General features: G+C 41.5%; 1 protein-coding gene across 1 annotated transcript in view; it reads right to left on the minus strand.

Annotated features, from left to right (window-relative positions):
- The window catches only part of Sash1 (SAM and SH3 domain containing 1), an 849,046-nt gene that overhangs the window by 304,953 nt on the left and 529,566 nt on the right, over positions 1-14,527 (minus strand). The window lies entirely within an intron of this gene.

Here is a 14,527-nt window from a genome sequence, read left to right on the forward strand (position 1 = left end):
ATGGATGGATGGGTGGATGGATGGATGGATGATGGATGACTATTGAATGAGTGAGCCAACATTAGCCTACTGTTTCTTCTGACAGTAGCAACTGTTTTCCTTGGGACCCCTCTCTGCAGATTCTGAGTAAATCAGGAAAGCTGTCCAGACATCTGTTTTGTAAAACTACACACTAACTGGAATACTGGAAGAGGGAGCCTAATAGAGGCAACCTCAGTCTTGAGTAATGGGATTTCTTCCTTTTTAGTCCACATGGAGAAGATGTGGTTTACAACAAATGGTACAGGGGTTGTTGTCCATCAAGGTGGGAAAAAATTAAATGGAATGCCCATTTCTTACTATACATATCATTTAATTCCAAGTGAATTGAATGTTTAAATGCACTAAGAATAATTATTAGCATAAAACTTCAACACCACAAGAAATTATCTTTATGATCATAAGATCAAGAACAATTTATTACCTAAGAGATAAATTCAAGAAAGCCTAAAACACCAAAACCTTGAAAAATGACATGCTAAAATTCAGAAAGTCTATTCTTCAAATGAAAGCACAAATAAAGCAATCAACAAATGATAAACTTGGGAAAGATTTTAAAAAATGCAACTAGGATTCTAATATGTTATTTGGAAACAATCTCTCTCTCTCTCTCTCTCTCTCTCTCTCTCTCTCTCCTCTTTATTTCCCTCTCCATCAGTCTGCTCTTCCCTTTAAGGTCACCAGTATCCCAGGCTAACCTGGAATTTACTGAGGATGATATAGATTGTCTTTTCTTTTTCTTTCTCCCCCATGCCCAAGACAGGGTTTGTCTACGTAATAGCCCTGGCTGTCCTGGAACTCTCTTTGTAAACCAGGGTGGTCTTGAACTCAGAGACCTGCCTGCCTCTGCCTCCCAAGTGCTGGGATTAAAGGTGTGCACCACCACTGCCTGACTCACTATTTTTCAAATTTTTCTGCCTCTACCTCCTGGGTAAGGTATTACAGGTTTGTGCACATCTGGTTTTTGCATAGTGTTGGGATCAAACTTAGGGCTTTGTGCGTGCTAAACAAACACTCCACCATCTGAATTACTCTGCAGCCATAGAACACTAGTTTCAAACATTAACAGGTGGCAGATGATCTTCAGACCTGGAGGAAATCAAGCTCTTGAGAAAATATGCACACTTACATGTATACATCCTTATTATTATTTTTTTAAGAAAAGGGTTTTTTTTTTCCCTCTGTAGCCCAAGCTGCTTGGACCTTGCTATATAGTCCTTGGTGACCTTGAACTTGTGATCTTGCTTTATCTTTTGAAGTGCTGGAAATACAGGTGCATGATATCACGGGTTCATATATAAGTTTATGTATGAACATTGGATGACAAGAAGACAATGATGTCTCTACATGGTGCATTAATGGAAATGTATAGAATCTTGATTGCCTTTTTAGCTGTAGCTTACACCCAGCTTTTAGCAGTAAATTTAGAAAGTTCACAAGCAAAGTCCATCACGAGTTACAACCAGTATAAGTCAAGGCACATCACAATTTTCATTGCAGAATTTCCCCTATTGCAATTAAAAGCACTGTATGTAACAAAGACAGTTTTTAACTTGTCTTCCCGTGAAAGGCATGGAGGGTGCTATTATTGACGTTGATGGTATTCGCCTTTATTTGGGTTCTACTTGAGATTAATTGTAGCCAGCCCCACACCTTCACCCCTCTGCGTTTATGTTAACCTCAGCTACTCAGCTGCCATTAGTAGCGCGTGCTATTAGCAGTTATGTAGCCTCCATGACTACTCATGCTGAACTCATGTGTAATAACAATGAGGGAGACAATTAAGAGAAATTCATCTTACGCAGCACCACCGAGAAACACCTCTAAGGTTTTCCCCAGTGACATAAAACGCTCCAAAAGTTATAACAGGAGAACATCCAATCTCCGCAAATGGCGCTCGTTGTCAGTTGCTTTATTTTCAATACCTATCATCGGGAAGTAATGCACTTCCATCTAAGTTTCAAACTGTACTTCTTGCCTGGGAGCAGTTTGTCTGGGATGACATTGAACGGGGCCTTGCTCCTTCTAGGGGCAGGGACAGGGAATCCCCAGGCCGGCATGAATCAACCGTAGAAGTCTGAAATCTGGTGACTGTCCTGTGCTCACAGGTTCTCCTGGGAAAGGCAGGGGCGGTGACAGCCTGCCAGAGTTAACTCCCCTGCATTCTCCCTTGAATATTTGTTTTTAAACTTTAAAAACATTAAATAATACACATCCCGAAATTCAAGAACGACACCACAATATAAATATAGTTCAGCGCTTACTGGCCACATCCCCGATCTGAACAGCACCAACAATCCATTTTCCAATTCACAGACTCAAAAGGCAGGGCAGCATGAAGAGCCGTCCGGAGATTGAAAACACTGTCCCCACTTTCCGTTTTAGCTGGTGCTACTCTCCCCCCCGCCTCTCGGAATGAAAGAAAGGCTGGCAGGGAAAGGAACAGCTACTTAGTTGGAGGTCAACTGGCACCCCTGCTAATGGCTGCCTCTGCTCTCACCAGTGATTGCTGAGGATGGGAAATCAGGCCAAATCCGCTGTTGTCGCCAAGGAGCAAAAGCTGGCGAGCCAGCTCGTGCTCCTTAGCTGCCTTTTCCTTTTGAAGAAAAAATAATTACCACATTTAAGGGACACACTTCAGGGCGAACACCTTCAGAGCTCATCAGTGCCGAGGACAGAGCGTTGTAGCCCAGCAGAGCGGGCCACCTGTGATGAAAATGGCCCGTACCTTATCATCTCTCCCCTCTACACCGGGGATAAGGGAGTCTAAAGATCGCACCATCCAGCTCCATACACAGAGGTGGGCTGTGGCTTCTGGTGTTTGTACGAAGGCCTGGAACTTCTGCTATTCAAAACATATGTGACATATGTTTTCATATGCCATCATATATGACATATATGAAAACATGTCATATATGATGACATATGAAAAAGCACCTGCACACTGCCAGGGTCTCAAGCCCAGTGCCCCTCTCCATCCTTGTCTGTTTCTGGCACTCAGCTAGTGCGTCCTGGAGGCTCCTCAGCTGCAGGAAATGAGTCAAAGCCACCAGGCTAAGGCTAACAACTGTGCTACTGTAGAGAATGCGCTGCAATCCACCGTACACTCGAGGCAAAGCAGCTTTACGAATAAAGAACCAGATTTTCTGAGAGGCTAAGGTGAGGGATGGAGTAGCGGGCTGGTCAGAGCTAGGCACTGACAGCTTACGCCTTCTCTGAAGAGGGAGTCGTTTCCAGGTAAAAATTTGTGCTCAATACCGGAAAATATTGGATTCCTAGGAAACATGATTTTAACCATATCCTCCCCCTCATTTCCCATTTACAGACAACATAAAATAACTGTGGTAATAATAAATTATTAACATGCCAACAGAAAGAAATATTAATATTCTTGTCACCATCTATAAAGCACTTTGAGGCTGTGAGCTTCTATGGGGTTCTGGAGGGGGATGCCAAGGACTTTTTTTTTTTTTTTTACATTTTCAAAAGAAGTATTTGGTTAGCAATTCAGCATAATGGTTTTTTTCTTATTGAGAATCATTAATCAAGTTTACTTATACTTTTGATGATAAACTAGTAATATATACTTACACGTCAGCTTTACTATAAAAAGTGAAAAGCCATCACAGTCCCTTCAGTATAAAGTACATATACACTATAAAATGAAAGAACTAATCTCACAGGGACCCAGAGCTAGATGAAGAGCTACAGGCAGTTGATGGCTGTGGAGATGGGTAGAAGTAGACTTCCCCAGGGTCAAGCTTCCTGGTAGGTTACCTAGATCCCAGTGCTTAGTGCTAAACACATGTACATATAAGCAATGCTGAAATGACTCAGGGTGTGCATGTAAGTATATACATATACATATGTATATAAAATGTGTCTATGTATATGTATGGAACAGTAATAAAGAAGAGGAGGTCATGAAAGCAAAGGGGAACATGGGAAGAATTGGGGAGAAGAGTCAGTAGGCAGTGAACAAAGTACTCGTGTATTAAATTCTAAAAAATTTAAACAAAACCAAGCAAGCAAGCAAACAAACAATAAAAACCCCAAACAGATGAAAACAAAATAAGGGGAAAGAATTCAGACAAAAGAATCATTTAGCAAGCAAACAGTACCCTCAGGAAAATAAGTATTAACAATTATAGACACCTAATTTGTGGAGGGTCGTTTAATTTTTTTTATACCTCAGCAGCAACGGACTATGAAGAAACGTTAGTAAATCTTGAAACCCCGAAGAAAGCCTTGCATTAATTGATAAGTATGTCTTGTCTATCTTGATTTAATCATTTTATAATGTATACCTATAGAAAAATTGTATGTACAACACACACGCATATATGTAATTTTTAGTTGTCAGCCATACTTTAATGGTATGTATGTGTTTATTCTGTTGTGTGATAATCACACGTGTTGATTCTTAAGTGAAAATTACTAGTAAGTTCACAATAACCTAAAAGTATCATTGAAGATCTTAGCAAAATAAAGTGTGTGTGTGTGTATGTGTGAGTGTGCATGCTAAATTAAGGTATTCAACTACTCAAAGATATATAATTAGTCCTAGAGCCTTTGACAGCACGAGGTTAGTTTTGGGGGCACTTCTTTATCTGGATTATTGTTGAGGAAAGTGCCTGTTTGTTGTGTTCCCAGATTCTGGAAGACAAGAACAATGGCTCCATTGCTCCCCCTTGTGTTAGGTCTTTGTTTCACAATTCTGAAAGTCCAAATTACATCTTCATTTCATTTAGAAGGACTGACTTGAATATCATAGTGTATTCAAAAGAAAAAAAAAAAAAACAAGGAAAATTCGGAGGAAACATAAATCTATGATCTATGAACTTCAACCCAATCGGTTCACTCGTAAAGTACGAACGCTATAAACATACAGAGTGGTGTCCCAACACCATTTTTCTGAATTCATAAATCACAGCATCTCATTCCCCGAGAACAAGAAAATATGGTCTAATTAGAGAAGAATAAATAAAAATAAAAAGAATGAAAATACAGTCTAATCAGAGCGATGCAATACGATTTCATGACATCCTTTTTTTCTTTTTTCTTTTATAAACAAGAGAACATTTTATTAGTTATACCTTCCAATTTCCTGGGTGCTTGAGCGTATTTGTATCTTAAAATAGTTTAACTTTATTCTTTGGAAATTTTATGCATTTATATAGTGGGTTTAGTTCATCTCCATCTACCATTACCTGGATCCAACTTTCCTGGTGTTCCCGACCGCACCTGCTTCCCAGTGTCTCTTTGAACCGTTTTACTTGTAGACACCAAGCCAGCCCACAAATGCCACAAACTGTGCAAAACGTGTCCATTTTCATTCTGAAGTGATATTCCACATCATAGACTATTTTGATACTTTGGATTTGTTGTCCCCAGCAGTGACATTATCCAGTTGATGATTTGATTTTCCTTCTGTTCTTATGGCCCCAGATGGACTACAAATACGATAATCAGTCCCTGGCATATGATTGAACATGCTACAAAAGTTTATATATAACTTAGCCATTCGTAACTCAAAATGCTCCCCCCCCCAGAGAAACTATCTCAGACATGATAATAAGTTTCCAAGGGTACCCCAAATCAGTTTAACCCATATTGAACAGAAAATTCTACCAGGAGTACCACTTGCGTCACATTTGGCTACTACTTATTAAATTGTTTAGCAGAATGGATATTTACTGTCAGGATAGACACAAGCAGATCTCACCTCCTTCGGCATTGTCTAAAGGACACCCGACATAAGTGGAGGGCTACAAGTGGCCTGAGTGACCACGCTGACACTTCCTGGAGCTAGGCCAGCGGTAGAGAGAGAAAGGAGACATGTATGATCTCTTCCCTACGCTACCCACATCCCCTTCCCTGTGCAGATCCCGCAGAACTAGATGTCTTTTCGTTTAGGAGCACCGAATTGGACAGATGTTGGAGCATGCATCATGTTTCCCGGGCTCTCTCTAGATATGTGGCCACACGAGACTATGGTATCGTGAGGAAGGATGACCCTTTCCCTCTCTCTCTCTCCCTCCCCCCAGACATTTATTATTTCCAGTGCTGGTTCAGCTATTCTTCCGGGTTCTAGGGATGGGGAAGATGTGAAAATAATTAAGAACTAGGCTCTGCTCATAGGGCTTCCCATCTATGAGTCATAATTATGCCGATAGGTTAGTATTAACTAGAACAAACAGGAGGTGACACAAGGCAGCTTCAAGATGGCTTAAGTATATCTAGAGACGGAATCAGAAATTAAATCAGAATGAAGACCACATTTCATACTCCAAAAAATAAACCAGAAGCATGAGGCAAATTGTATATATCATTCCCTGACCATGGGATCCTTGTTTTCCCATATAATCCCCCCTCACTTCTCTCATAATACAATTGCAATATGCAGGGCAATTGGAATGCATTCTGCTGTGGAAAATATATACATTAAAGACACGGACAGACTTTTAATTAAGTCCTGCTAGCTTGTCCAAAGCTCTCTAAAAGGTGAACAACACAAATGCAGTAGGCATGCTAGGGCTAAGGGATAGGGAGGGTTCAGAAAAGAGACACTGGCTGAAATCTGGAACATGGCTGCAGAAGACAGAGAGAGACAGTCTTAGCTGGGTAAGGGAGAGTGGTCCTCCCTGAAGTCTGGGAGAAGGAGAGACCCCTCTCCAGTCCTTTGCTCTGTGTATCTCTTGCTTCTCTGGCTGCTGCTATCTGGGTTATGACTTCCAGGCATCAGATATTAGACGACAGGTCAGAGCATGATGTCTGGTTAGTATGTGGTCCTCTGGCCAAATGAAAGCATCGTTTGTGCATATGAACATCTGAGAAGAATAGGAGAATTTTAACACTTCCCTATAAGATGTGAGTGAGATAGTTATGATTATAAGCCTTGTGATTAAACCCACAAGCAAGATGGAATGATAAATCTTTTAAAATAAAAAAAAATCTGCTTATTTTTATTTTTGTGTTTGTTTGGCGTGTGTGTGTGTGTGTGTGTGTGTGTGTGTGTGTGTGTGTGTGTCTACCTCATATACATCTGGTGCCCATGGATGCCAGAGAGGACATCAGATCTCATAGAACTGGAATTATGGATGGAAAGGCACTGTTTGGATGCTGGAACCTGAATCTATGTTCTCCTCAAGAGAAACTAGTGCTCTCAAGCACCGAGGCATCTCTTCAGCCCCTAAACTCCCAGAGTTTTCTCGAAGAATGGATAAAGAGCTCTAAAGTCTCACTAGAAATGTCCTTATACAAAATCATCTACTGCGGGGGTGTGGGAGAGGAAGGAAATAAAATAAACAGTCTGGTAATATGAAAGAGCTCTGCTTGGTTTGGATATGAAACATCCCTAGAGGCTCATGTATTCAGTGCTTGGTCCTGAATTAGTGGCGCGCATGTGTGTGCGTGTGCGTGCGTGTGTGTGAGTGTGTGTGAGTGTGTGTGTGTGTGTGTTTCTCCATACATTAGGAGGTGATTGGGGGGTCTAATGAGAGGAAGCAGGTCTTGAGGGAAGACCCTTTGAAGGTTACTCCTGGTCCCCAATTATTTCCTTCCTTTTAGCTTCCTGTCAGCCATAATTGAGAAACTCCTCTCTCACAGCCTCTGCTGCCTTGGTAGTTTACTCAAAGGCTTGGCCAAGCCATCATCCACAGAGTCCTCCGAAACCACGAGCAGGCGGCAATCCTTCCTCCGTATTTCTGTCAGGCATTCTGTCCCATAGACAAGAAATAACTAGCGTAAGCCTTTAAGAACTGAAAACAAAAGATAGTATTAATAATGATACATTTTATTTTATTATTTTTATGATGTATTTTAAAAATAGGTAAGTGGGAAGATTAAAAATAGAAACTATACTCCTGAAAGAATAATAAAAAGCAAACAAACTCGAGATGAAGATATGAAGGAAGTATGAAAATGACAGCGTGATACAACAACTTTGCTCACATAGCTAACTAATATGACTTCCAAAAAATTAAATGAAGTAGAGGGAATTTACCTAGTACCTGATGAATTATATACAGGAGGAAAAAAAAATCCAAGAATGTATGAGTCATGTGAATTAACAGATTGAAAGGGACCAGCATGTTCCCAGCACAGTTAGAAAACAGTCCACAACATGGAACGCTATTGTAAAGTCCTAGTACTCATAGAGTACTCTCTAAGATGTTTGAGAGGAGAGCAAACCCCACCACATACGAGAACTGGGCATCAGAAGGATCTTCAAAGATAATAGCTAAAGGAATGCAAAGCAAGGCTCTTAATGATTCTTGAAGAAAATTTATTGTCACTCAGAATATAGTACTGATCACCAAAAACCATTTTCTGAAAGAAAAAAAAAAAAAAAAAGACCTATGAAAACCTGTCCCATTGGCAGCCTTCCCAGGAATGTTCTCTACCAAAGCAAGGGGAGAATTCAAGTAAGAGAAAGTGTAAGAGACCCAGGAATTTGGTTTGGTTTGGTTCGATTTGTTTAAAATCTTTGTTGGGGGGGCTGTTAAAGGGGGAGGGGAGGGTATGGAGTGACTGGGAGGTTAGCAAAATTTTGGTACATGATGTGAAATTCTCAAAAATTCAATAAAGAAATTATGCTAGATATTAAAAAAAAAAAAAAAAAAAAAGAGTCCCAGGAAACGAATCTGACACAGGAGACACAGGAGAGATGAGAGAAGAGAATCCCAGAATGACAGTGATGGAAGTTTCCAGAACAACCATTGTAGATTGAAGCAAGAGAGCATGGGGCTCAAAGGACTGTTTCTAAAGAGAGGGGAGATTATTCACCTGATGACGTGGCAGCATCAGGAAGAACTTTTATTGTTCTTTTGGAAAATACAGGATTCAATTCATGATGAGTGCAAAGGAAATTAAGCAAACATGCAATGAGACAAGGCCATTGTTATTCAACCCAGGGAAACAGAGCACTGGACAAGAAAAGCCCTAAGGTTACAGTTACTATGCTCACTTGCAAATGGCACTTACTGAATTTTAAACGTGTAGCAATATAACATTGTATAACTCTTATTGTACACCATCAGAAGTAAGGAAGACGTGTGTGTGTGTGTGTGTGTGTGTGTGTGTGTGTGTGTGTACATGCATGTGTGTATATGAGTGTGTGTGTGAGAAGAAGCTAAGGTCTGGTAAGGAGGATGTCATAAACATCTATAATTAACCAACAGTATTGAATCCGGTCAAGCAAGTCATTGGGAGTAAATGCTTGAGGGAGCTGCAAGCAGTTGTCTCTAGAGTGGGAAGTCAGGAGCAAGGTGGGATGAGGGAGTGCACACTTGTTTAAACCCCACCTTCTCAAGCTGTGGTCCTTTGAAAGACTTCATTTACACTGCCGTGTTAACTATAGACCTGAAGGGAGAAAACCACGCTAGCAAAGCGAAGCTGCTAATGGTTTGAAAAGAAGTCAACAAAGTTATAACAGTTCCATGAACGGTAACCAAAGAAAAGCACACAGTAACACAAAAATGTGTGTCTCAAAGTAAGCAGCATTGAAGATGGACGGTTTGGAGTCATTCGGAGATGTCACTTTGAAGCCTTGCCTGGTTGAGAGCCATTGTGTCTCACAGCGCCCTTTGATTATCAAACGATACCAAAAGAATCATGTTTGCATTTTGCTTAATAATTCGTAATCTAGGAATTTAAAACATTTGGACAAAATGTTCTTTGTTTCACTGTCAACTTCTATTAAAGTCGAAAAAAAAAAATCTAAAGTTCTTGAAGAAAATATATATTAGTCTTAAAATGTAAGGAAATAATGAAAATGATTAAAATGCACGAAACGTAGCTCTTTTACTCGTTTTACTTTTTGTATTTTGCTGAGACAGTTCATTTTCAATTGAGCCTCCAGAACGGGAGTCTCTGAGTTTAGAATTGTCTGCTCCCAATAGCTAAGACTTTCCCACTTTCTTTCATTACTTCCTACAGTGCTGAAGACGGAAACCATGGCTTGGTGCATGCTGGGTAAGTGCTCTACCCAGCTTCTTCCCAGCCCAGCCCTTTGATTGTAGAGATCAGAAAAACGTGAGGGTTGATCTTGGCCAACTCAACCAGAACCAGGGTCCACTAAAATGCAAGCCATTGGGCACACTTGTGATGGATTTTCTTGACCAGATTATCTGAAACAGGAAGACCCACTGTGAATGTGATGTGGCACCTTGTGCTGGCAGCCCAGATAAAAGGACCCAGAGGAAGGAAGCTGTGCCTCTTGCTGGCAAGTTCATCTCTCCTGATGCTGCTGTATCAGAAACAAGTTCTCCTGGCTCCCCAGGAATCCTCTGGACTGTCAGTGCCCAACTGGGACTACTGAGCCATCTAGCCTCATGAATGGAGCATCTCCCAGGTTCTCAGCCTCTCAGACCTTATCATGCAAGCCATTCTAATAAACCCTTTTAAATATATACATTCATTCTATCCTTTCCGTGAGGAAACCTCAACAAAAGGAGGCATAGGAAAGTTGACAATCAACAGCCACGATAGGCAAGGTTGAGCCTAAAACCCTCTGGTTGCTTGCTCGCTGAAAGCAGAACATCACCAAACAACAAACTCTAAAGTGTTACTGTCTGTGTTCAAACAGTCCTGGCTGCAGCGTCTGACAGGACCTGGAAGCTTTGGCCACCTCAACCCAGTCTGACAGGAAACCCAGTTCTCTAAAAGTGAAGCAAAAATAAGCTTTCCCATCTGGACAGCAATTCTCATGAGAGCCTAAGAGTTTATTTTGGATCAGGAAGAAAATAAGACGATGTAAAAATCTTAAGGAATTTTTTAGGAGACCGAGAAACTTCTAAGGCTAGGATTTTCAAATAATTAATCACCATGGAAACTAGTGTGTTAAAAAAAATACACGTGTGAGACTAAAGCACTATGTGAGAAACCCCCTAACTCTCTCTATCAATCACCTATGTCCTGTATCCATGTGTCTATATGGACATTAACCGTAAATGTTAAGTTTTTATCACATCCATGTAGTTTTTAAATGTTTAGGCAATGTACGGAAAAAAGCTACTGATCACCTATAATCTCGACCCACAATGGCACTGTGTGGACACAATTAAGATAGAACAAGTCAGCCTTTCTCTTTTAAAAATTAACTTGTTCCTAAACCAGTCATAGATACCTATTTGATTTTCATTTTCTTTGTTATGTCAACAACTTTGCTTAGGTTACACATTTTCTAAAACATGATGTTAATTTTATTTAAAATATTTGATGGATGGCTCATTATACAAAAATAGTTTAGATGGATTTAAATGGAACAGTTGAGTTAGGAATACTTCAAACTTCAAAACTCGTGCACGCTTCAGATTTCTAACCTTGAGCTCAGAAGGTTGTGCAAATATAACCAGGCATTACTGAGATGCACATAAGTTGATAAATATGATTCGTTCCATATAAACAAGAGAACAGTACCTTTATTGTCATACAGTTCATGATCCCCCACGACATTTGTCCTAGTTGTGTCTCCACCGTTATTAGACGCCCATCTCCAGGAAGGGACTTACTTATATGTTCTCCACCCCAGTTCCTGTCCACAGTGTGTCCTTTCCTCTGGGATCAAGGGTCAGGCTTCCAAGGAAGTGCGCACTGAGATGAAATTTAGCCTTCCAAGGTCTCTGAAGCTGTCCCTGTGATCAACATCCCTCAAAGGGAGGAGTGGGGGCAGGAAGAGGATCTGTTGAGGGAGAAACTAAGCTGTGACCCTGTCTCAGTGGAATCCCCAGCCACACTCCAGGGAATTTTCAAGGTGGCATGATCCACAAGGTGGGATGTCACCGGTTGAGTCAATGGCTTGGATCTTTAATATGTTAATTTCATCATTTGAGGCAGACACCCAGAGATAGTGTCCTCCCTTTACTCTGGGCTCTTCAGCAGAGGCAGTGAGCTACAGTACTTTATCACTGCAGGCCCAGAGTTGGCAGCTCTATTGCAGCTGGACTGTTATTTCTGAAGGGGACGGTGGGCAGGATGATGTCACTGTGCCTTCCCCCTCTTTCCCTGGATTGAACTCTGGGACACATTTCAATCTTACCTTTCCCCCTGTAAATGCAGGGTCTTCTTTTATTATTATTATTATTATTATTATTATTATTATTATTTTCTTAGCTCAGTGGTTCCCTTGGTCCATGGTTCATTACCCCCATCTTTGGGGACAATGTTGAGAGAAGTCTAGACTTTATATCCTAGGCCCCAGCTCCTGAAGACCCCATCCCTTCCCAGCAGCCATTCACATGAGCACACTGAGAGTTTAAGCATGCCCTCTAGAGGACACATCAAACCACAGCCCAGTCCTTGTTAGCTCCTTTCAGCATCCTCCAACAAATCCTCCAAGCAGGCCATAGGTAAATCTTCCTTTTTCTCCCCTCCACAGCTCTCTCATTCCTTTAGCCTCCGTTCTCCCTGACACACACAGGGGATGGTGTTTGGAAGCTCCCTCTTATAGTCAGGTCTGGATAAATCACCTTGGCTGAGCCTGTTTCATCTCCTTTTGTTTCTCCATTGTGTCTCTTGACACAACCCATCTTGTGCTATATCACTGGGTGCTATCTCGACCAGTTTCCCAGCTGTAGACAAGAGCAGCCTTCGCTGTGGGACTCTCTGAATCCATCCATGCGGCTCATTCCATTTTTTCTGGAGAAGGCAAATCTGCAACTTTCAGAAGATGAGTAACACCATCTGTGTCCATTCTATGATCTCCAAATTGTTGGGCCCATGGGGGTCCTTCCCTGACTCTTTTCCATGTCTGAATTAGGAATCAAGGAAGCACACAACTATGTCTCCAGTGATCCTAACTCAGTCATACATGATGGTCCCTTGACAAGAGCAGTTTGGTTTTTAGAATGGATGAAAAAGGGTTTCCGCTCCCCATTGGCAAATGGTCACAGACACCTCTCCAGGATGAAAGCCACCAAGTTAGCCATCGTGCCCTCTCCTTGTAGCCTCTCACAGACAGACGAGCAAAGTCATCCAGCCTCTGGTGTTAGAGGCAAGAAAATCTTGCAACTAAACAAAACTAACAACTCAGCGATTTACAACTGGGTGGGAAAGGCAGAGGTCCGCATGATCAGGGAAGATGGAGACAGTAAGTCACATGGTAGCCACTTGCTGGGGGACTGGAAAAAGTGAGCAAGAATAGCCAAAGGGAACAGGGTCCAGGTATCTGTGCTCACAGGACCCCGCCAAGGCACATGGCTTCCAAGTGCTCGTCTCCACTGTCCACAGTGGAGACAGTCTCCATCTCTGTCATTAAGCTCAAAGGAAAAGCTTCTCTGTGGTACCCTTGTTTGCAGACCCTGCCAGAGGAAACTAAAGGCAAAGGTGATGGACACTCGTGGCCTGAGCTCGGCAGAGCACTGGGACCCTTAGAACTTCCTGACTTCTCCCTCAATCCAGTTGTAACAACGCCTTTCTCTGAAGGCTTCCTTTTAAGATTTAGATCTCTAATCCACTTCAAATTTATTTTTAATAACTTCAAATAAATTCTTAATTTCCAATTAAGAATTTAAATTAGAAATTCTCATTAAAATTTAAAGTTTTGATATGTTAAGATATAGGGGATGCTTGGCCGCTTTATTTCAACACATTCTCATCATGGGAATCTGGATGTCTATGAAATTAGAATGTATTTATCTGTGCTTTCCTGGAAGTGACTCCCAAATACAGGGAGCCTGAAGCTGTAAGGGATACTCTAGCTGGAGCTAGGGTTGGCTGGGGAACTGGTGGTACTGGGTGGGTGGCTGAGAGAGCCCAGATTATTAAGGCAGGTTGCCCAGAGCACTTCGGGGAGGCTATGTGGGGTGAGAGGGTATGGTGTTAGGGAATCTTGGATTAATTCTTCTGCAAAAGTAAACATGATGGCTAGCTCATCATCCTGACTCAGTCATCCACAATTCCTTGTATGCATCACAACATTCTATCACACACCACACAGGCATGCATTCTATCTGCTTAAAATTGAAAATGCATCTTTCCCAAGCACAAGTGCCCATTTGGGTCAGGGAATGAAGAACTGCATGGAACATCCTTTCTCCTTCAAGGCAAACTTCCTCCTGGAATGGTGTCAAAGTCCTGGAGGGGGGCAGGCAGTATTTGGGGTGGGGGAACACATTTATTTCCAGAATGCTAAGTTCTATTGTCTCAAAACTCACCTCCTAGGGTAATGGATCATTAAAAGACAAAAGAGAGTATGGAAAGTCTGACGCACTAGGTAAGTGTGAGGCATTCATTCTGCAAGTGTAAGCAGCATCAAGTGAAAAGGTGAATTCTGCAACAAGGCGACACATCAGCTTAGCATCCTTGTCTTTCCTACACTTCTATGGTACTTACAAGGAGATGCACGTCTACGAGCTCTCTTTACTTGCAATTCCCACTCCGAGAACTTATAAATTATTTATTTTTATTTGGGCTTGTCGTCTCCTGGAATTTTATCTTGACATGCTTGCCAGTGATCTATTTTTTTTTTTTTTAAATTTTAAATATG

Source organism: Phodopus roborovskii, unplaced genomic scaffold, assembly GCF_943737965.1.
Source record: "Phodopus roborovskii unplaced genomic scaffold, PHOROB, whole genome shotgun sequence".
Classification (NCBI taxonomy): Eukaryota; Metazoa; Chordata; class Mammalia; order Rodentia; family Cricetidae; genus Phodopus; species Phodopus roborovskii.